General features: G+C 47.9%; 1 protein-coding gene across 2 annotated transcripts in view; it reads right to left on the bottom strand.

Moving 5' to 3' along the window:
- DNAJB1 (DnaJ heat shock protein family (Hsp40) member B1) overlaps positions 1-22,265 on the bottom strand; it is a 100,407-nt gene that overhangs the window by 16,361 nt on the left and 61,781 nt on the right. The window contains exon 1 of one of the 2 annotated variants that reach the window (XM_089651770.1): positions 4,280-4,412. The exons of the other annotated variant lie outside the window; for it this stretch is intronic. The gene's annotated coding sequence lies outside the window, so the exon portion shown is untranslated. Of the gene's footprint in view, positions 1-4,279; positions 4,413-22,265 lie in introns of those variants that run through there. 2 annotated transcript variants of the gene reach the window in all.

Genomic DNA, 22,265 nt, shown 5'->3' with positions numbered 1-22,265 from the left:
AGTCTTCCAGCTGGTCTTACAGATGCATCCTCAGAAGAAAAGCTTTTCCCTGCCAGCATGTTGTAGACAAGGACCCTTGCTGTGCTCAAGCAGTGGTCTCTCAGCAAAGGTCCAACCCATCCACCGCTGAGTCAGAACTAGAGCTCTTCAATCAGCAAAGCTCTTGGTTTCTGCTGACTGGAGCAGCAGTTCTGACACAGCAAATCACGCACTGGACCTCTCCAGAGAGACCTTTCAACACAGACAGCAAAGGTCGTACTCTACACCATGCTAGCATCGGACATGGAAAATAACCAAGACCATGCTCTCTGTGTGGAAGCAGGGGTCTTTCTGCAGAGGTCCAACACATTCCCTGCTGAGACAGATCTACAGTTTTCCAGTCAGTGAAAAGCATGAGCTCTGCAGATTGAACAGTTCCTCTGCGATTCACATGCAGTCTGGCTATAGTGCAATTTTAGCCCATTAATTTGATTGGGCTGAAATCAGCCGAACAGCACCAAAAATGGCACATGCACAGCAACCATTACTACCATGCGATCTGGTGCATGGCAAAGGCACTGGGAGTTCCCCAATTCCCCATTTGCAACCTAGATTTGGTGTGTCATTAAGTTAACATGGTCACCCACTACCGATTGCAACTGCAGTGCATTTTTAACTTGGTGTGGAAAACACGCATGGAACATAGGTTTCCCGTACCGAGTTATGATGTGAACAAGCTCTACGGCTCCATTCACAAGTGTGCGTTTCCAAAGAAAAGGACATAAATGTAATTTATGTACAGCGTTGCATGACCGCGCAATTGTCAGATAAAGTAACGCAGAGCCGTAAAGCAAAAAAATGCCTGGTCAGGAAGTGGGGTAAACCTGCTGGAGGACAAGTGGTTAATTTATACTTTAACCCTTTTGCTGCCAGTGCCTGGACATTTTAAGCCTTTAACGACTTCCTGCCGGCTGCATATATGTGGCCCTGTGCAAACACATTACACTGCGGAGAGCGTGCTCCCAGCACGGTAGCTGGCAGGAATCAGTAAGCTCCCAATGCATACTTGTGACTGGAAGCATTCCGATCATGTGACTACTGTGAGACATTCACAGCGGTCACATGACCCGAATGCCCGCCTCCCAGCTTTTAAAGCTCCTAAAGGGCAGGGAGGCAGTCGGCAGGAAGGGGTTAAATCAGTATTCCCGAACCCATCCTGCTTTAGGCACTGCAGGTCCAGGTACACAGGTGGAGGAATCCATCTCAACTACGCATCCCCCCTCCTGTGTTGAGAGCCAAAGGATATGCGCTGTCGGGGGCCCCGATGTCAGATTTTGAAAACCCTGTTTTACATATATAACTGCATTCCACAAATACCAACTCACCATATATAGAGTATATATATCATATTAGAAGAACACAAACATTTCATGCTTTGCCTTAAGCATTCTATACATTCTGAGAATGCCAGATATGACGCATTGCCTGTAACATATACACACACTTTGGTCAGCCATAACTTCATGACCACTGACAGGTTAAGTCTATGACATTGATTATCTGGTTACAATGACATCTGAAAGTCGGTGGGATTTATTAGGCAACAAGTACACAAGTTGTGATGTGTTGAAAGTAGAAAAAAAAAAAAAAAAATGGGTATTGCAGTTTGTAGTGTATGGGGCTGCATAGCCACAGACCGGTCAGGGTGTCCATGCTGACCCATGTCCACAGCCAAAAGCTCCTACAATGGGCAGGTGAGCATCAGAACTGGACCACAGAGCAATGGAAGGTGGTGGCCTGGTCTGATGAATTAGGTTTTCCTTTACATCATGTGGATGGCCGGGTGTGTGCGTCACTTACCTGGGGAAGAGATGGCAGCAGGATGCAGTATGGGAAGAAGGCAAGCCAGGGGAGGCAGTGCGATGCTTTGGGCAATGTTCTGCTGGGGAACCTTGATTCCTGCCATTCATATGGACATTACTTTGACTTGTACCACCTACCTGAACATTTTTGCTGACCAAGTACACCCTTCATGGGAACAGTATTACCTGATGGCAGTGGCCTCTTTCATTAGGATGATGTGCCCTGCCACACTGCAAAAATGAGGAACACAACGATGCATTTGGGGCGTTGACTTGGCCTCCAAATTCTCCATAACTCAGTCCAATTGAGCATCTGTGGGATGTGCTGGAAAGCCAGGTCTGATCCATGGAGGCCCCAGCTCACAAAGTATAGGATGTAACGGATCTGCTACTAACGGCTTGGTGCCGGATACCACAGCATACCTTCAGAGGGCTAGCAGCATCCATACCACACTGGGTCAGGGCTGTTTTTGTGACAATAGGGGGACCTACCTGATATTAGGTGGGTGGTCATAAAGTTATAGATGATCAATGTATATCACACACACACACCCACCCACATACAGTATCTCCCAGAAGTGAGTCCACCCCTCATATTTTTGTAAATAATTGATTCTATCTTTTCATGTGACAACACTGGAGAAATTACACTTTTCTACAATGTGACGTAGTGAGTGTACAGCTTGTATAACATGTAAATTTGCTGTCCCCTCAGAATAACTCAACACACAGCCATTAATGTCTAAACAGCTGGCAACAATGGTGAGTCCACCCCTAAGTGACAAGGTCCAAATTGGGCCCAAAGTGTCAATATTTTGTGTGGCCGCCATTATTATCCAGCACTGCCTTAACCCTCTTGGGCATGGAGTTCACCAGAGCTTCACAGGTTGCCACTGGACTCCTCTTCCACTCCTCCATGCGGACATCACGGAGCTGGTGGATGTTAGAGACCTTGCGCTCCTTCACCTTCCGTTTGAGGATGTCCCACAGATGCTCAATAGGGTTTAGGTCTGGAGACATGCTTTGCCAGTCCATCACCTTTACCCTCAGCTTCTTTAGCAAGGCAGTGGTCGTCTTGGAGGTGTGTTTGGGGTTATGTTGGAATACTGCCCTGCGGCCCAGACTCCAAAGGGAGGAGATCATGCTCTGCTTCAGTGTGTCACAGTACATGTTGGCATTCATGGTTCCCTCATTGAACTGTAGTTCCCCAGTACCGGCAGCACTCGTGCAGCCCCAGACCATGACACTCCCACCACCATGCTTGACTGTAGGCAAGACACACTTGTCTTTGTACTCCACACCTGGTTGCCTCCACACACGCTTGACACCACCTGAACCAAATCAGTTGATCTTGGTGTCATCAGACCACATGACATGGTTCCAGTAATCCATGTCCTTAGTCTACTTGTCTTCAGCAAACTGTTTGCAGGCTTTCTTGTGCATCATCTTTAGAAGAGGCTTCCTTCTGGGACGACAGCCATGCAGGCCAATTTGATGCAGTGTGTGGCGTATGGTCTGAGCACTGACAGGCTGCCCCCCCCCCACCCCTTCAACCTCTGCAGCAATGCTGGCAGCACTCATACATCTATTTCCCAAAGACCACCTCTGGATATGATGCTGAGTATGTGCACTCAACTTCTTCGATCGACCATGGCGAGGCCTGTTCTGAGAGGAACCTGTCCTATTAAACCGCTGTATGGTCTTGGCCACCGTGCTGCAGCTCAGTTTCAGGGTCTTGGCAATCTTCTTATAGCCTAGGCCATCTTTATGTATAGCAACAATTCTTTATTTCAGATCCTCAGAGACTTCTTTGCCATGAGGTGCCATGTTGAACTTCCAGTGACCAGTATGAGAGAGTGAGGGCGATAACACCAAATATAACATACCTGCTCCCCATTCACACCTGAGACTTTGTAACACTAATGAGTCACATGGCACCGGGGAGGGAAAATGGCTAATTGGGCCCAATTTGGACCTTGTCACTTAGGGGTGTACTCACCATTGTTGCCAGCGGTTTAGACATTAATGGCTGTGTGTTGAGTTATTTTGAGGGGACAGCAAATTTACATGTTATACAAGCTGTACACTGACTACGTCACATTGTAGCAAAGTGTCATTTCTTCAGTGTTGTCACATGAAAAGATAGAATAAAATATTTACACAAATGTGAGGGATGTACTCACTTCTGGAAGATGCTGTATACTCTCACACACATTTTATATATATACACACACACGTACATACACACAGTCACATATATATAAATATATACATACATACAGCTACTGCTATGTTGTGATGATGGGACCCCTCCCCCTCCTCCCATTCCTATACACACTCCATGTGACTGCTCCCCTCCCCCTGTACACATACAGCCCCCCGTTAATAATGTAGGCCCAGCAATGTCCCCTCCACAGCACTCCCTTGTCAGCTCCTACCTGCGTCCACCGATCGTAGTCACCTCTATGCTCCGGCCCAACCCCAGCCCGTCTCTTCTATAGACGCAGCTCCACCTCCAGAACCTTCCAGATCTTTCTTCCGCACTCCAGAAGCTGTGAGAGCTGGCTGCGCCTCCCAGCCAATCACAGCCCTCAGGGCGCAGGCGTAGACCAACCGAGAACAAGCACTAGATGCGGCCAATCAGCTTCCAGAGCTGCCTGTGTGTTTCAGAACGTGTGTGACACTCCCCCGGCGGTTTATTGGCCAGTTAGAAAGAGCTGTCAAAATCTCGGCCAATGAGGTTTAGATAGGAAGAAGTTGTGTATTTTTGAAAGCCTGTTGGCCATATTGGTTGAGGGCACTGTGCCAGTGATTTGCATTGGAAAGCACATGTGGTTCTCATTTGTATTTGGTACTACTCTAGCACACAGGGAGTGGAGGAAGCTTTGTTCTGGAATCACCAGGAGCCGAGTAAATGCTGGTGCTTAAATCTTCATAAGGTTTGTGGGGTTCCACTTGTTTCCTAAAGTGACCCCACTTCCAGCAGGCATGTATCAATCACTGAACGTTTAGAACAGAAAAACAAATATTTTTTGTAAGTGGATCCCTTTGTGCAACATGCTTAGAGTGTATTAAAGTGGATGTAAACTTCAGACATGAAAAATGAACAAAACATGTCCCTCTATAGTGTGCACATATCTCAATCCAGAGCTCTGAGTGTCATTTCTGTCTGCTGCTTCATTCCTCTGCTATCAGCAAGAATCACTTCTGACAGTTTCCTGATATCAAGAGAAAAATGGTGACAGGGGAGGGAACTCGCAACAGATTGACAGCCTCTGGCTGTGATTGACAGCAGTGGGAGCCAATGGCTCCTGCTTTTGTCTCAGCCAATGAGAAGAGGAATCCCCGGGATAACCGAGACTCCAGTGCACATCACTGGATCGAGAGGGGGCTTAGGTGAGTATTAGGGGGGATGGGGGCACTGCTGTAAACAGGTCTTTTAAAAACCTTGAGCCTTTACAACCACTTGATTTTAATCCCATCAGAGGTTTAAATACTTTGGAGAACCAGCTTTCACTGCAATTACAGCTGCAAGTCTTTTTGGGGATGTCTCTACCAGCTTTGCACATCTAGAGAGGGACATTTTTGCCCATTCTTCTTTGCAAAATAGCTCCAGCTCTGTCAGATTGGATGGAGAGAATCTGTGAACATCAATTTTCAAGTCTTGCCACAGATTCTCAATTGGATTTAGGTCTGGACTTTGACTGGACCATTCTAACACATGAATATGCTTCGATCTAAAGCAGTGGTCTCCAAATTGCAGCCCTTTGCTTGCTTTTATCCGGACGTCAAGGTATTATCCCTCCCACTGCAAGCAACAGTGTGGCATAGTTTCTCCCACTGACATCGACAATGGGGCACTATTCCTTCTATTGAAACCAACAATGGGGCACTATTCCTCCCATTGACACCAATAATGGGGCACTATTCCTCCCATTAATACCAATGATGGGGCACTATTTCTTCCATTGATGCCAATGATGGGGCACTTTTCCTCCCATTGATGCCAATCATGGGGCACTTTTCCTCCCATTGATGCCAATGATGGGGCACTATTTCTCCCGTTGATACTAACGATGGGGCCCTATTCCTCCCATTGACACCAATGATGGGGCACTATTCCTCCCATTGACACCAATGATGGGGCACTATTCCTCCTATTGACAACAATGATGGGGCACTATTTCTCCTATTGAAACCAATGATGGGGCGCTATTTCTCCTATTGAAACCAAAGATGGGGCACTGTTTCTCCCATTAATACCAATGATGGAGCACTATTCCTTCCCCTGATACTAACGATGGGGCACTCTTCCTCTCATTGATACCAATGATGGGGCACTATTCCTCCTATTGAAACCAATCATGGGGCACTATTCCTCCCCCTAATATCAATGATGGGGCATTGTTTACCCCCACTGATGCCAGGACATTTTCTCCCACTGGCCACAGTCCGGCCCCCCTAAAGTTTGAAGGACAGTAAACCGGCTCTTTTGTTTAGAAATTTTAGAGACACCTGATATAAACCATACCATTGTAGCTCTGGCTGTATGTTTAGGGTCATTGTCCTGCTGGAAGGTGAACCTCCACCCCAGTCTCAAGTCTTTTCCAGACCCTAACAGGTTTTCTTCTAAGATTGCCCAGTATTTGGCTCCATCCATCTTCCCATCAACTCTGGCCAGCTTCCCTGTCCCTGCTGAACAAAAGCATCCCCACAACATGATGCTGCCACCACCATGTTTCACGGTGGGGAGGGTGTGTTCAGGGTTCAGGGTGATGTGCAGTGTTAGTTTTCCACCACACATAGTGTTTTGCTTTTAGGCCAAAAAGTTCAGTTTTGGTCTCATCTGACCTGAGCACCTTCTTCCACATGTTTGATGTGTCCCCCACATGGCTTTTCGCAAACGGCAAACAGGACTTCTTATAGCTTTCTTTCAACAATGGCTTTCTTCTTGCTACTCTTCCATAAAGTCCATATTTGTGGAGTGCATGACTGATAGTTGTCCTGTGGACAGATTCTCCCACCTGAGCTGTGGATCTCTGCAGCTCCTCCAGAGTTACCATGGGCCTCTTGGCTGCTTCTCTGATTAATGCTCTCCTTGCCTGGCCTGTCAGTTTAGGTGGACGGCCATGTCTTGGTAGGTTTGCAGTACAAAAAGTCCCCGATTTGATGATTTTATGGTGTTAGATTCTCTTTAACAAGACATCAGGGGTGTAAAACACCCCTGATATCTCAAAAGAAGAATGAAGCAACCGATTGCATGTGCTCCTGCGCTGGACTGTGGACTCCACAATGTTAGTATCCGCATATGAGTAAGAAAGGAATGCAAGCCTTGCTGCCCTCAATGGACCAGGAAAATCCAAAGAGAACTGTATATAAGAATCAAAAAGAGGGCGCACGGCCTAGTGCATTACCTTAAAAATGGGATTTATTTATAAATTGTAAAATACTCACAAGAGATGCAGAGTGGTTCAGGAACCCCTATGGGTGGTCTGGTGGGGGACTGTGAACCTCTGGAGAGCTGGTGACTGACACGTTTCAAGGTTGTAGGGGTCTGAGGAAGAGGTACAACCTCGAAACGCACCAGCCACCAGCTATCCGAAGGTTCACAGTCCCCCACCAGACCACCCATAGGGGTTCCTGAACCACTCTGCATCCCTTGCAACATGCTTCTCATTTTGATCTGATTTTACATTTCTCTTGTGAGTATTTTACAATTTATAAATAAATCCCATTTTTAAGGTAATGCATCAGGCCTGTGCACCCTCTTTTTGTTTATATATACACCCCTGATATCTCACCTGTCCTCCAAAGAATTTAATGGAATGCAGATCATAGTGCATTTGTTTCTTCCTCAGCCAGCAAGTGACGCAGGGACCCAAAAGGGAAGTTTTACATGTCGCTTCTAGGTCAGTAAGAGGAAGGGGGGACAAGAAGTAATTGGGGGGGGGGTAGCAATGAAAAATGCTCTCCTTGCCCAGCCTGTTTGCTCTACTTGCCCAGCCTGTTGGCGATTGCAGCAGTTGGCTTGTTAGATTTACACTGCATGTGCTAGGAGTGTGTAAAACACCCCAAAGTCACCAGTGTAGTTTCTACATTGGTGACAGTAAAAGGGTTAAAACAGGGAAAGGAGTGAGGTATAAAAAAGTAAAACATTTTTATAAAAGTAAAAAAATCCCAAAAAAACACTAAAACAAAACCATCCTATTTAAAGGAGAATCCCACCTTTTGCCTCTGAGCCTAAAAAGCATTGCAACTGCAATCAGCAGATCATGGGTGCAATGGTCTGGCTTCTGCAGACTATTCCTCCACCCTGAGGTACTATCCTTCAGCCAAGGTGCCAGAGGAATTATCAATGGACTAGCAGTGTGGTGCTGCCACCGCTGACAACCACAAGTCTCTCTGCTGCAGTGGAAGATTAGTTTTTTTCATTCACAGCTTTCTGCGAAGGCATGTCATGGCTGTGTGGGCGGAGCCACACACAACAGCATAGATTTTAATAAACATCCGGAGCTGGTGGGGTTAGGACCCATTACTGCTGTCCTCAGCCCCCCTACTGACAACTCCTTCTTTGACAGTCTGGCACCTGTGTAGATGTGTGGACACACTCTGCCCATCCTTCAGGAACCAGCAGAGCCCTGCGGCACATCTGTACATGCACAGGTGTGCGATCGTGGCGCAGTTTGGAAGGTATGGGAAGTTATGTGTGGTCTGCAAAGGTGGCCAAAGTCCTGTACCTTCCTAATCGCATCGTATTCGTGTGCGGGTGCATAGGTACATGTCCTGAAGGTCTCTCCTGGGTACTAAAGGCCGGGCAGAGCCCTTCAGCACATCTGTGCACACATATATCAGACGCAATGTCATGTTCACCTAGGTGAGAAAGGAAAAATAAATACAAAATTCAATTGTGGGAAAAGGAGAGGGCTGGAGCCTCTCCCCCCAATGGTATGTGTATTTAATATAAAACATAGTCTGAATGATGGAGTTAGCTTTTAAATAGGGGAGGGGGTTGCAGTGGGGTAAATGGGGGGGGGGTGCAGTGGGGAAAAGTCCATATTAGGAGTTAATTCCTGTTGGTGGATAAATGCTGTGGTGTAATATTCAGTGCCACTGTCAGAGGGTGCTGGTGTCTGATGATGATACCTGAGTATGAAAGATCTGGGGCAAAAGTGTATGTTACCCCAACATTTCATATTCCTGATATGTGCCTGCTGTACCATGCACTGGAGTCAAAAAAGTATCCTGATCTCTTTGGAATGCTTCCTTTGTGTAAAATACCTGATGATCCTGCCAGTCCTCCTGCTTTCCTATTCCAAAATGACCATACAATGGCGTGGATGCACATCCATACCATCAGAGGTTTCAAGTTTTCTTCTTTGCATTCTACTTGGGAGCAAGGCCTGCCTGTCCTCCAGTGGTCAGACTTGTGCTGACATGCTTCCCTGCACTGCTAATCACTGCAAAGACCAGTGTGCTGCTGTTTCTCTGCCTCTTGCTGACTAGACTCCCTGCAGTCTCCACCCTCAGCCCTCTAAGTCCCTTAAGCAGAGAACAGAGGTCTTGTGATCAGCTATATTAAAAAAAAAAAAAAAAAATATATATATATATATATATATATACAGTTGCAAGAAAAAGTATGTGAACCCCTTGGGATTACGTGGAGTTTTGCATGAATTGGGCATAAAATATGCTCTGAACGTCATCTAAGTCACAACAATAGAAGAACAAAGTCTGCTGAACATAATACTACACAAACATTAGATGTTGCCATGGTTTATTTGCACATAACATGTAAACATTCACAGTGCAGGGAGGAAAAAGTATGTGAACCTTTGGACTTAATAACTGGTTGACCCTCCTTTGGCAGCAATAACTTCAACCAAACATTCCCTGTAGTTGCAGATCAGACCTGCACAACGATCTGGAGTAATTGTGGACCACTCCTCTTCACAAAACTGTTTCAATGTAGCAATATTCTTGGGATGTCTGGTGTGAATCGCTCTCTTAAAGTCATGCCACAGCATTTCAATCGGGTTGAGGTCAGGACTCTGACTGGGCCACTCCAGAAGGCGTATTCTGTGCTGTTGCAGCCATTGTTTTGTTGAATTACTTGTATGCTTTGGGTCATTGTCCTGTTGCATCACCCATCCTCTGCGGAGCTTCAGTTGGCGGACAGATGGCCGTACGTTTTCCTGCAAAATGTCTTGATAAACTCTGGAATTCATTTTCCCATCAATGACAACAATCCGTCCAGGCCCTGAGGCAGCAAAGCAGCCCCAAACCATGATGCTCCCTCCGCCATGTTTTACAGTGGGGATGAGGTTTTGATGTTGGTGTGCTCTGCCTTTTTTTCTCCACACATAGTGTTGTGTGTTCTTCCCAAACAACTCAATCTTGGTTTCATCTGTCCACAGTATATTTTGCCAGTAGTGCTGTGGAACATCCAGGTGCTCTTTTGCAAACTTCAAACGTGCTGCAATATTCTTTTTGGACAGCAATGGCTTCCTCCGTGGTGTCCTCCCATGTACTCCATTCTTGTTTAATGTTTTCCTTATTGTAGATGTGTCAACAAAAATGTTAGCAGGTGCCAGAGATTTCTGTAGGTCTTTAGCTGACACTCTGGGATTCTTCTTTACCTCATGCAGCATTCTGCGCTGTGCTCTTGCAGTCATTTTTACAGGACGACCACGCCTAGGGAGAGTAGCAACAGTGCTAAACTTTCTCCATTTGTAGACAGTCTGTCTTACCATGGACACATGAACATCAAGGCTTTTGGAGATACTTTTGTAACCCTTTCCAGCTTCATGCAAGTCAACAATTCTTGATCGTAGGTCTTCTGAGAGCTCTTTTCTGCGAGGCATGGTTCACATCAGACAGTGCTTCTTGAAACCAGTAAACCCAAAACAGGTGTGTGTTTTTTAAGGGCAGGACAGCTGTCAGCAACACATCCAATATCATCACACTGATTGGAGTCAAGGTTGGCTCACTCCTGGCTCCAATTAGCTCTGGGAGAAGTCATTAAGCTAGGGCATCACATACTTTTTCCTCCCTGCACTGTGAATGTTTACATGTTATGTGCAATTAAACCATGGCAACATCTAATGTTTGTGTAGTATTATGTTCAGCAGACTGTGTTCTTCTATTGTTATGACTTAGATGACGTACAGAGCACATTTTATGCCCAATTCATGCAAAACTCCACGTAATCCCAAGGGGTTCACATACTTTTTCTTGCAACTGTATATATATACTATATTGCCAAAAGTATTGGGCCAGCCCCCCAAATAATTGGATTCAGGTGTTCCAATCAGCTCCATGGCCACAATTGTGTAAAATCAATCACCTAGGCATGCAGACTGCTTCTGCAAACATTTGTAAAAAAATAGATTGCTCTCAGGAGCTCAGTGAATTCAAGCGTGGTACCGTGATAGGTTGCCACCTGTGCAATAAGTCCATCCGTGACATTTCCTGGCTACTAAATATTCCATAGTCAACTGTTAGTGGTATTATAACAAAGTGGAAGCAACTGGGAACAACAGCAACTCAGCCTTGAAGTGGTAGGCCACGTAAAATGACAGAGCGGGGTCAGCGCATGCTGAAGGGCATAGTGTGCAGAAGTCACCAACTGTCTGCAGAGTCAATAGCTAAAGGACTCTTAACTTCATGTGGCCTTCAGATTAGCACAACAACAGTGCGTAGAGAGCTTCATGGAATGGGTTTCCATGGCCGAGCAGCTGCATCCAAGCCTTACATCACCAAGTGCAATGCAAAGAGTCAGATGCAGTGGTGTAAAGTACGCCGCCACTGGACTCTAGAGCAGTGAAGACGTGTTTGTTGGAGTGACCAATCATGCTTCTCTGTCTGGCAATCCGATGGATGTGTCAGGGTTTGGCGGTTGTCAGGAGAACAATACTTTCCTGACTGCATTGTGCCAAGTGTGAAGTTTGGGGGAGGGGGGATTATGGTGTGGGGTTGTTTTTCAGGGGTTTGGCTTGGCCCCCTAGTTCCAGTGAAGGGAACTCTTAAGACCTTAGCATACCAAGACATTTTGGACAATTTAATGCTCCCAACTTTGTGGGAACAGTTTGGGGATGGCCCCTTCCTGTTCCAACATGACTGCTCACCAGTGCACAAAGCAAGGTCCATAAAGTCATAGATGAGAGAGTTTGGGGTGGAGTCCTGACCTCAACCCCATAGAACACCTTTGGGATGAATTAGAGCAGAGACAGCGAGCCAGGCCTTCTTCTCCGACATCAGTGCCTGACCTGACAAATGTGCTTCTGGAAGAATGGTCAAACCTTCCCATAGACACCTTCCTAAACCTTGTGGACGGCCTTCCCAGAAGAGTTGAAGCTGTTATAGCTGCAAAGAGTGGGCCAACTCAATATTGAACCCTACGGACTAAGACTGGGATGCCATTAAAGTTCATGTGCGTGTAAAGGCCGGCCGACCAATACTATTGGCAATATAGTATATATACACACACACATATATTTTGCCTTGCATTTCTGTTTGGTTCCACTTGATGAATATATCTTGGAGCAATACATTCTGTGAGATCTACCAAATAGTCAGGTACTTTTGACATAAAGATTTATGTGACATCACATTGCCCCCTACTGTCACTTATTGGAATCTTGTGTTCTGCAATTCTACTTAGCTGTTTGCTTCTGTAGGGTGCATTATATTATTACTATTATTATACAGGATTTATATAGTGAACAGTTTGCGCAGCGCTTTACAAAATGAAGGTATGGTTGACGTTACAGTTACAATACAATGTGGTACAAAAGGAAACAGAGAGCCCGGCTCGTTAGAGCTTACAATTATATGGGAATGATGTGAGTTATTGTCTGGACAGTGTTGTCAAATATTAATCAGTGGAGGGCAGGAGCGGACTGACAACTCATGGGGCCCCCGGGCAATAGGGAATCATGCGGCCCCTGTGTCCTTGCCCAAACTCAAAAAAGCCTATGAAAAAGGTACCAGGGGCATCTCATGGGGCCCCCTACTGACCCCGGGCCCTCGGGCAGTGCCCGAGTTTCCAAATGGTCGGTCCACCCCGAAATGCTTGTTAGGGGTTTATTATCACGTTATATTGTAATATGTTTTTTTTTATATAATTAGCTAAACCACATGGGTCTGATTAAAAAAAAACTCTTTTTCACCTCAGCTAGGGTTTTTTTTCTCATTTGGAATTGGTTTTGGTTTTATAGACCACACACTTTGAGCTGGTGAGCTATGTAGCTCTATTTTGGGCAGATTATGAAGAATGATCTTCCCCAAACAGAATACTGCGCTAAACCTGTTGGTAAAAAAGAGAACCAGAACCTTCGCTAAGTGGAAGAGTAGGTTTGATCATAAAGTTGGCGCTGTCTCCACCCAGAACAGGGCCTTTGTGAACAGAGAGAGTTCCCTTCCTGGGAAATTAACCGATAATCTAATCAAAGTAATTGGTAGCAGAGGAACTACTGCAATCAGCATATAATATTAGCCATAAGAATCTAAAGTCAATCCTCCCTGATCTTTACCTCCTAAACATGATCCCCCTTATTTTTATCATCTAAACGTGATCTCGCTGATCTTTACCTCATAAAGTTGGCCCTCCTGATTTTAACCTTCTATTTTCGACACCTCCTGAAATTTTTTGCTTAAACTTTACCCCCTGATCTTTACCTCCCAAAATTGACCCCATGCTCTTTACTTCCCATACTTGACCTCCCTGATCCTTACCTCCTAAACTTGATCTCCCTGATCTCTACCTCCTAAACTCGACCCTCCTGATCTTTACCTCCTAAACTCGACCCTCCTGATCTTTACCTCCTAAACTACACTCCTCTAACCTTTACCTCCCAAACTCGACTCCTCTGCTCTTTATTGCCTCAACTTGACCTCCCTGATCTTTACCTTCTAAACTCAACCCCCTTTATCTCTACCTCCTAAACCCAAACCACCTTATCTTTACCTCCTAAACTACTCTTCCCTGATCTTTACTTCCTAAACTCGACCCCCCTATTTTTTATTACCTGTACTTGGCCTCCCTGATCTTTACTTTCTAAACTCCACCTCCCTGATCTTTAACTTTTAAGCTCGACCCCCCCCCCCCTATTTTTTACCTCCTAAACTAGACTCCCCTGATCTTTACTTACTATACTTGACCTCTCTGATATTTACCTTCTAAATTTGACCCCCCTTACCTCTACCTCCTAAACTCGGCCCCCCTGAACTTTAGCTCCTAAACTCAACTGCCCTTATCCTTACCTTCTAAACTCAACCCTCATGAACTTTACCTCCTAATTTTTACCCTATACAGTGAAGTAAATAAGTATTTGATCCCCTGCTGATTTTGAATGTTTGCCCACTCACAAAGAAATGTTCAGTCTAAAAATCAAATGGTAGGTGTATTGTAACACTGAGAGACAGAATAGCAACAAAACATTCAAAAGAAATGCATGTCTAACAAATTATGCACTGATTTGCATGTTCATGATGGAAATAAGTATTTGATCCCCTATCATTCAGCAGGATTTCTGGCTACCAGGTTTCTTTCATACAGGTAACAAGCTGAGATTAGAAGCAGTCTCTTAAAGGGAGTGCTGCTAATCTCATTTTGTTACCTGCATAAAAGATACCTGTCCACAGGAGCAATCAAACAATCAGATTCCAAACTCTCCACCATGGTAATGACCAAAGAGCTGGCATCAACTCAACTAGCTGTGTTTGGAGGAGGAGGAACGCTGCCTATGACCTGAAGAACACCATCCCAACTGTCAAACATGGTGGTGGAAACATTCTGCTTTGGGGGTGTTTTTCTGCTAAGGGGACAGGACAATTGCACCGCATCAAAAGGACGATGGACGGGGCAATGTAGCATCAAATCTTGGGTGAGAACTTTCTTCCTTCAGCCAGGGCATTGAAAATGGGTTGTGGATGGGTGTTCTAGCATGACAATGACCCAAAACACACGGCCAAGGCAACAAAGGACCGGCTCAAGAAGAAGCACATTAAGATCCTTGAGTGGCCTAGCCAGTCTCCAGACCTTGATCCGATTAAAAATCTGTGGAAGGAGCTGAAAGTTCGAGTTGCCAAACATCAGCCGTCAAACCTTAATGACTTGGAGAGGACCTGCCAAGAGGAGTGGGCCAAAATCCCTCCTGAGATGTGTGCAAACCTGGTGGCCAACTACAGGAAACGTCTGACCTCTGTGATTGCCAACAAGGAATTTGCCACCAAGTACTAAGTAATGTTTTGTGAAGGGGATCAAATACTTATTTCCCTCATGAACATGCAAATCAGTGCATAAATTGTTAGACATACATTTCTTTTGATTTTTTTGTTGCTATTCTGTCTCTCAGTGTTACAATACATCTACCATTCGATTTTTAGACTGATCATTTCTTTTCTGAGTGGGCAAACATTGAAAATCAGCAGGGGATCAAATACTTATTTTCTTGACTGTACTTGACCTTCCTGAACTTTACCTCTTAAACGCAACCCCTGTTATCTTTACTTCCTAAACTAAACCTGTCGCAAACGTGCGCAACAGAGACTGACGCAGTCCGCCATTTTGTTAAGAGTTCCATTTTTCTCCCCTCACTCCCTCCCCCTCCCTCTCTGAGAGGAAACATTTGGCCAGCGTGTGTGTGTGTGCTGGTTGTGGGTCACTGGCAGTCCAAGGCATCTCTGAGTTAGGTGCCTAGCTGTCTGGGCAAGCTGTCCCATTTCACACCTCGGAAGAGATAAGGCAAGTTTTCTCAGGAGATGAGAGAGATTCCAACCTAATAAAACCTAACTCAGCATAGGTGACAGAATCAGATAACCTCTGTTAAAACCATTTTTACCCTATGTCTTATATCTTGGAATATGAGAGACTTACATAAAAACCGAGCATATCGCCAGAGGAGCCGAACATTTTGGTTGGTCACTCGCTGTTATGATCCGCCAGGTGGTGCCTCAGGTTGCCAACTGACAGACCTACTCAGAGCGTGGGGTCTAAGCCCGGGCTGTGCTTTCACCAGGGCCCCTGATGGTGGGGATGGACTTGAAACAGTCCCGGGCCAGGTCACGACCTCCGAGCAGGCCCACCAGTGGCTGAGGAGACCTCCGGGGACAGGTACCGGGAGAGCCAGATGTGAAGGGAATGGCGGCCCCAGCAGGGTAGTAACGGATCGTGGACCCGTGAGGGTAAGCGGGGTACAGAATCGGTGGGCAAAGAGTAGTCGGGTCACACGCAGGATCAGCAGGGTAAGTCAGTCCGTAGAATGGTCAGGGCAAACCGGGTCAAACACAGGAGCAGGCAGAATAGTCAGGACAATCCGGGTCAATCACAGGAGCAGGCAGCGTAGTCAGGGCAATCCGGGTCAATCACAGGGGCAGGCAGCGTAGTCAGGGTCAATCAGGGTCACTAGACGGGTGCAGGAACTCAGAATCACAGAAAGACCTTGCGGCAATCTGTGACAGTGCAGGGCATCTTTAAATAGTGCGCCCTGCACTGTCATTGGCCGGCTAGGACGCGCCCCCGGCTGTCATTGGACGCCTGAGGCGCGCCCGCGGCTCCTATTGTGCATGCGCGGCGTCCTGTCAGCCGTGGCTCGCCGGGACCTAGTGCCTGTGTCCCGGCGTGATCTGCCGCCAATGCGCATGCGCGGGGGACGGCGCCGCGATCCAGGACCACGGAGCCGCGATCCCTGACATTGCCCCCCCCCAATGGGCACTTTCCGGGAGCCCCACTGATCTCTCCACCGCGGGTGACTACGACAAAATTCCCGGTTGAGCCTGGGCGCGTGAATGTTCTGGGCGGGTTCCCATGAGTTCTCCTCAGGGCCATAACCCTTCCATTTTATCAGGAACTGTGTCTGGCCCCCCCTCTTTCGGCAACTGAGGATAGTCTCCACTTCATATTCCTCCTGGTCACCTATGGTGACTGCCTCGGGAGGTCCAGATTCACGGTCCGGGAAGGGATCCGGTCTGGATGGCTTCAGGAGAGACACATGGAACACAGGATGTATCTTGAAGGTCCGCGAAAGCTCGAGTTTGTAGGCCACCTCGTTGACTACTCGTTTTACCGGAAATGGGCCAATATACTTGGGTCCCAGCTTCCTTGAAGGGCACAGCATCTTCAAGTTGGTTGTTGCTAGCCAAACCTGATCCCCTGGTTGAAGTAGTAATTCTCCTCTTCTCTTTCTGTCGAATGCCCTTTTACTGTCCTCTTGGGCTTTAGCGATGGCTTCCTGAATCGTCTTGTTGTTGACGGAAAAGAAGTTCAAGATGTCTTGAGACGCCGGTACCGGATTTTCAGGCATTAGATCAGGGAGGAATGTGGGGTGATACCCGTAATTGGAAAAGAACGGGGATTGACCCGTAGCTGAGTGACTCGAGTTGTTGTATGAGAATTCTGCGGAGGGCAACAACGTCAGCCAGTCATCCTGAAGGTAGGCTGTGTAGCATCGTAAGTACTGTTCCAGCGTTTGGTTGGTCCTCTCGGTTTGGCCGTTGGTCTGTGGATGGTAGGCGGATGAAAGCGACAGCTTGATTCCCAGCGCTTTACATAAGGCGTTCCAGAACCTGGAGGTGAATTGGACCCCCCGATCTGACACAATATCTTCAGGAACCCCATGAAAACTCACCACTTCCTTAATGAAGATCCGTGCCGTTTCCGGTGCCGATGGGGTCTTCTCCAGGGGCACGAAATGTGCCATCTTTGAGAAGCGGTCGACGATCACCATTATTGCTGTGTAGCCTTGGGATGGTGGGAGTTCTGACCACGAAATCCATGGCTATCATTTGCCAGGCCCGCTTGGGTATGGGTAATGGACGTAACAATCCCCATGCCCTGCTCCTGGAGGGCTTGTTCCTTTGACAGGTGGGACAGGTTCAGACGTAACGCTCACAATCCTTGATCATGTCCGGCCACCAGAACGAGCGCCGTAGTAGTTCCAGAGTTTTCGTAACCCCGAAGTGACCCGCCATTGGATGGTTGTGCCAGTGCCAGAGGACCAAGGTTCGCACTTCTTCTGGGACCAAGATCCGGTCTTCCTTCCAAAACAGCCCACCGTGGCTCTGGAGGGGTGACCCAGACGGAACTGGTAGTCCTGCAGAAGCATCGAGAAGCCGGGAGCGAAGTTCCGTTTGTAGAGCGAGGAAGCTTCCAGAAGGTAGGATGGTGTCTGGTACCACGGCGTCGTCGGGGTCCTCAAACATGCGGGACAGAGCGTCTGGTTTTGTATTCTTCGTACCGGGTCGGTACGTTATATGGAATGTGAATCGAGAAAAGAAAAGAGCCCATCTCGCTTGTCGCGGTCTCAGTCGTTTTGCCGTTCTTAAATATTCAAGGTTTTTGTGATCTGTGAATATTAGGATTGGGTGCGTGGCTCCTTCCAGTAGATACCTCCATTCTTCTAGAGCGGCTTTAATGGCCAGGAGCTCCCGATCTCCAATGTCATAGTTACGTTCCGCCGGTGTCAACTTCCTGGAGAAGAATGCCACAGGGTGCAGTAGTTCCTTGGTACCATTCCTTTGGGATAGAACCGCTCCTACCGCGTTTTCGGAGGCGTCCACTTCCAAAACATATGGGAGAGAAGAATCCGGATGGCAGAGAATGGGAGCAGAGGTGAACAGTTTCTTGAGCTTTTCGAATGCCGTCTGAGCTTCGGGAGTCCACTTAAAGCGGACCCCTTGTTTGGTCAGTTGGGTGATCGGGAGACCAGACCGGAGAAGTTCCTAACAAACTTTCTGTAAAAGTTAGAAAAGCCGATGAAACGCTGTACCCCCTTTTTGTCGGCGGGTATTGGCCAATCTAAGATTGCCGTGACTTTCTGGGGATCCATTGTGACCCCCGCGGAAGAGAGAACCAGTCCCAAGAACGTGATTTCGCGCTGTTCAAAACAGCACTTTTCTGCCTTAGCGTATAGCCCGTGTTGACGCAACCGTTCTAATACCCGTAACACGTGACCACGATGAACTTCCAGTGAGGGGGAAAAAATTAGGATGTCATCCAAATAAACCACCACGAAAATATCGAGAAAATCACGAAAAACATCGTTGATAAAGTGCTGAAAGGTCGCCGGTGCATTACAGAGCCCAAACGGCATCACCAAATATTCGTAGTGACCAAATCTCGTACGGAACGCCGTCTTCCACTCATCCCCCTCCCTGATACGAACAAGGTTATAGACCCCCGCAGGTCTAATTTAGTGAATATCGTTGCCGATCTCAGTCTCTGGAGGAGCTCGGGGACTAGGGGTAAGGGATAACAATTCTTTACCGTTATTTTGTTCAGATCACGGTAGTCTATGCAGGGCCGTAACGATTTGTCCTTCTTCTCTACGAAGAACAACCCGGCCCCGGCTGGGAATGTGGATGGACGAATAAATCCCTTCCGAAGGTTTTCGTCAATATATTCCCTCAGCACACCCGATTCCGTTTTAGGCAAGGGAAAGATACGGCCGAATGAGATTTCAGATCCAGGTAGGAGGTCTATGGGGCAATCGTAGGAACGGTGCGGAGGAAGAATGTCAGCACCCCGCTTACTGAAAACGTCTAAGAAGTCATGGTAGGCCGGAGGAATTACCTGGGATAGATTGGTGTCTCCATCCAGGCACAGGAGGAACCGGGGAACCACAGATCCTGTGACGTGGCAGTGACTCAAACAATAAGGTGACCGAAATTGAATTGTTCCCTTTTCCCAGTCAATCTGGGGGTTATGGGCCCTCAGCCAAGGGAGCCCCAGAATGACTGGAAAAAGGGGGGATGCGATGGCATCCAAACGGAGGAACTCCTGGTGATGGTCTGCCATTGTGGTGAAAATGGGTGGTGTCTCCTGGTCCACCACCCCTGATTTTATACTGGACCCATCTGCCAAGAAGATGTTGAACCCCCTTTCTTTGGTCTGGAGAGGGATTTTTTGCCGGTGGGCAAAAGTCAGATCGATAAAACAACTACAGGCTCCTGAGTCAACGATTGCGGTCACCGACAATGTTCCTCCGGGGAGCTGTAAAGACACAGGAATGGCCAGGTAACTTGACTGATCATCCCTTCCTGCAGGTAAAGTAAAAGAAACGGGAGTGGACTTACTCATTTTTGCAGGACAGGAGCACACCTGGTGACCAGCTTCCCCGCAGTACAGACATAGGTTCTGTGATCGTCTCCTCTGACGTTCCTCGACCGATAAGTGGGAACGGGCCAGTCCCAGTTGCATGGGTTCCGAGTTGTCCCCTGTTTCTGTGCTTCGAGGATGGTTCCCTGGGGCTGGAGCTGTGTCTCTTGATGGAATCCATGCCACCCTTTGACCCTGGCTGCTCCTTTCCAGCCGACGTTCCCTTAGTCTACGGTCAATTTGAATGGCCAACTCAATCAGTTTTTCCAGGGAGTCAGGTAGGCCTACTCGTGCGAGCTCGTCTTTGAGAGACTCAGACAGCCCGATGCGGAACTGGTGACATAAGGCCGCATCGTTCCATCTGGTGTCTCCCATGCAACGCCTAAAATCGGACGCGTATCCTTCGGCTGTCCGGCGGCCCTGCCGCAGAGAGTATAGGGTAGCCTCTGCGGAAGCAGCCCGCTGAGGGTCGTCATACAAAACGGCCATGGCCTGAAAGAACTCGGTCACGGAGTTAAGATGGGGGTCGTGCTTCTCCATCAGACGGTGAACCCAATCCTGGGGCTCATCCTGAAGGAGGGAGACTATAAACCCCACCTTGACGGTCTCTGTGGTGAACGTGCGGGGCTGTAAGTCGAAGTACAGGGTGCAAGCGTTCCGGAAGGCTCGGAAGCGGCTCCGGTCACCACGGAATCGTTCCGGCAGAGGAACGCGGGGTTCAGGAGCTAGGGGTGTGGCAACCGCTCCGGATACCGGGTTAGCGGGAGGTTCTGCAGATGGAGGACTCTGAGCAGGGGGAGTCAGGGGAGCTAATGACTCCATGCGGTCCTCCAGTCGGGCGCAGCGACTGTGGAAATTCTGGAAAGCCTGGGTCAAAGTTGCCAGGTGCTGGCAAATATCCTCTAGGGACGCCGGTCCACTTCCTGGCTCTGTCATGGCCGCAAGGTACTGTTATGATCCGCCAGGTGGTGCCTCAGGCTGCCAACTGACAGACCTACTCAGAGCGTGGGGTCTAAGCCCGGGCTGTGCTTTCACCAGGGCCCCTGATGGTGGGGATGGACTTGAAACAGTCCCGGGCCAGGTCACGACCTCCGAGCAGGCCCACCAGTGGCTGAGGAGACCTCCAGGGACAGTTACCGGGAGAGCCAGATGTGAAGGGAATGGCGGCCCCAGCAGGGTAGTAACGGATCGTGGACCCGTGAGGGTAAGCGGGGTACAGAATCGGTGGGCAAAGAGTAGTCGGGTCACACGCAGGATCAGCAGGGTAAGTCAGTCCGTAGAATGGTCAGGGCAATCCGGGTCAAACACAGGAGCAGGCAGAATAGTCAGGACAATCCGGGTCAATCACAGGAGCAGGCAGCGTAGTCAGGGCAATCCGGGTCAATCACAGGGGCAGGCAGCGTAGTCAGGGTCAATCAGGGTCACTAGACGGGTGCAGGAACTCAGAATCACAGAAAGACCTTGCAGCAATCTGTGACAGTGCAGGGCATCTTTAAATAGTGCGCCCTACACTGTCATTGGCCGGCTAGGACGCGCCCCCGGCTGTCATTGGACGCCTGAGGCGCGCCCGCGGCTTCTACTGCGCATGCGCGGCGTCCTGTCAGCCGCGGCTCGTTGGGACCTAGTGCCTGTGTCCCGGCGTGATCTGCCGCCAATGCGCATGCACGGGGGACGGCGCCGCGATCCAGGACCGCGGAGCCACGATCCCTGACACTCGCCTTGTCTCGGACACACAGGAAAGCAGAAAAATAGATCTCGTGAACCGTTCAGTGTACACTTTCATAATTCATATCTAATCAATCCTCAGACTTGTCTGCATAATAATCTACCCCCGAGTGGAGTGTCACTTGTGTAGATGAAAAGTTATAGGCCAATATGAGTTATGGGAGATTTTTGCTCTAGTTGAGGCATCCACCCATCTCTCCACGCCCTAAGCGGAGATTGGTCCTTGACTGCAAAGCCACCCCCTGCTGGGGACTACAAAATAGGCTGTCAAGCCTAAGAAAGGGAAGTTGAAGACGTCTCCCATTTTAACATCAATACCACCTGGGGAGACCCGTGCCCTTTGGCTCTGAAACTTGGACCCAGGACTTTGGCAAGTACTTTAACCCTTTCACTTCTCTCTGATATCTCTTTGCTGTGCTGTGGTTCTTTGTATATGTATATATATATCTTAGTTACATCTTTTTTCTGTAAATATTTTTATTGCACCCGTTTGACCTTTTAGTAATAAATCTTTGTTTCTGAAAGTGTTGAACTGTTTCTATAGCTCTGTATTGCAATTTACAAATCCCTGCCTCTAAAGAGAACACTACTGTTTGTTTAACCCT

Source organism: Staurois parvus, unplaced genomic scaffold (assembly GCF_062004578.1).
Source record: "Staurois parvus isolate SC_StPar_1 unplaced genomic scaffold, SC_StPar_1.0 ptg000662l, whole genome shotgun sequence".
Lineage (NCBI taxonomy): Eukaryota > Metazoa > Chordata > Amphibia > Anura > Ranidae > Staurois > Staurois parvus.
Note: the sequence above shows the minus strand (reverse complement) of the source record. Positions and strands in the feature narration are given on the sequence as shown.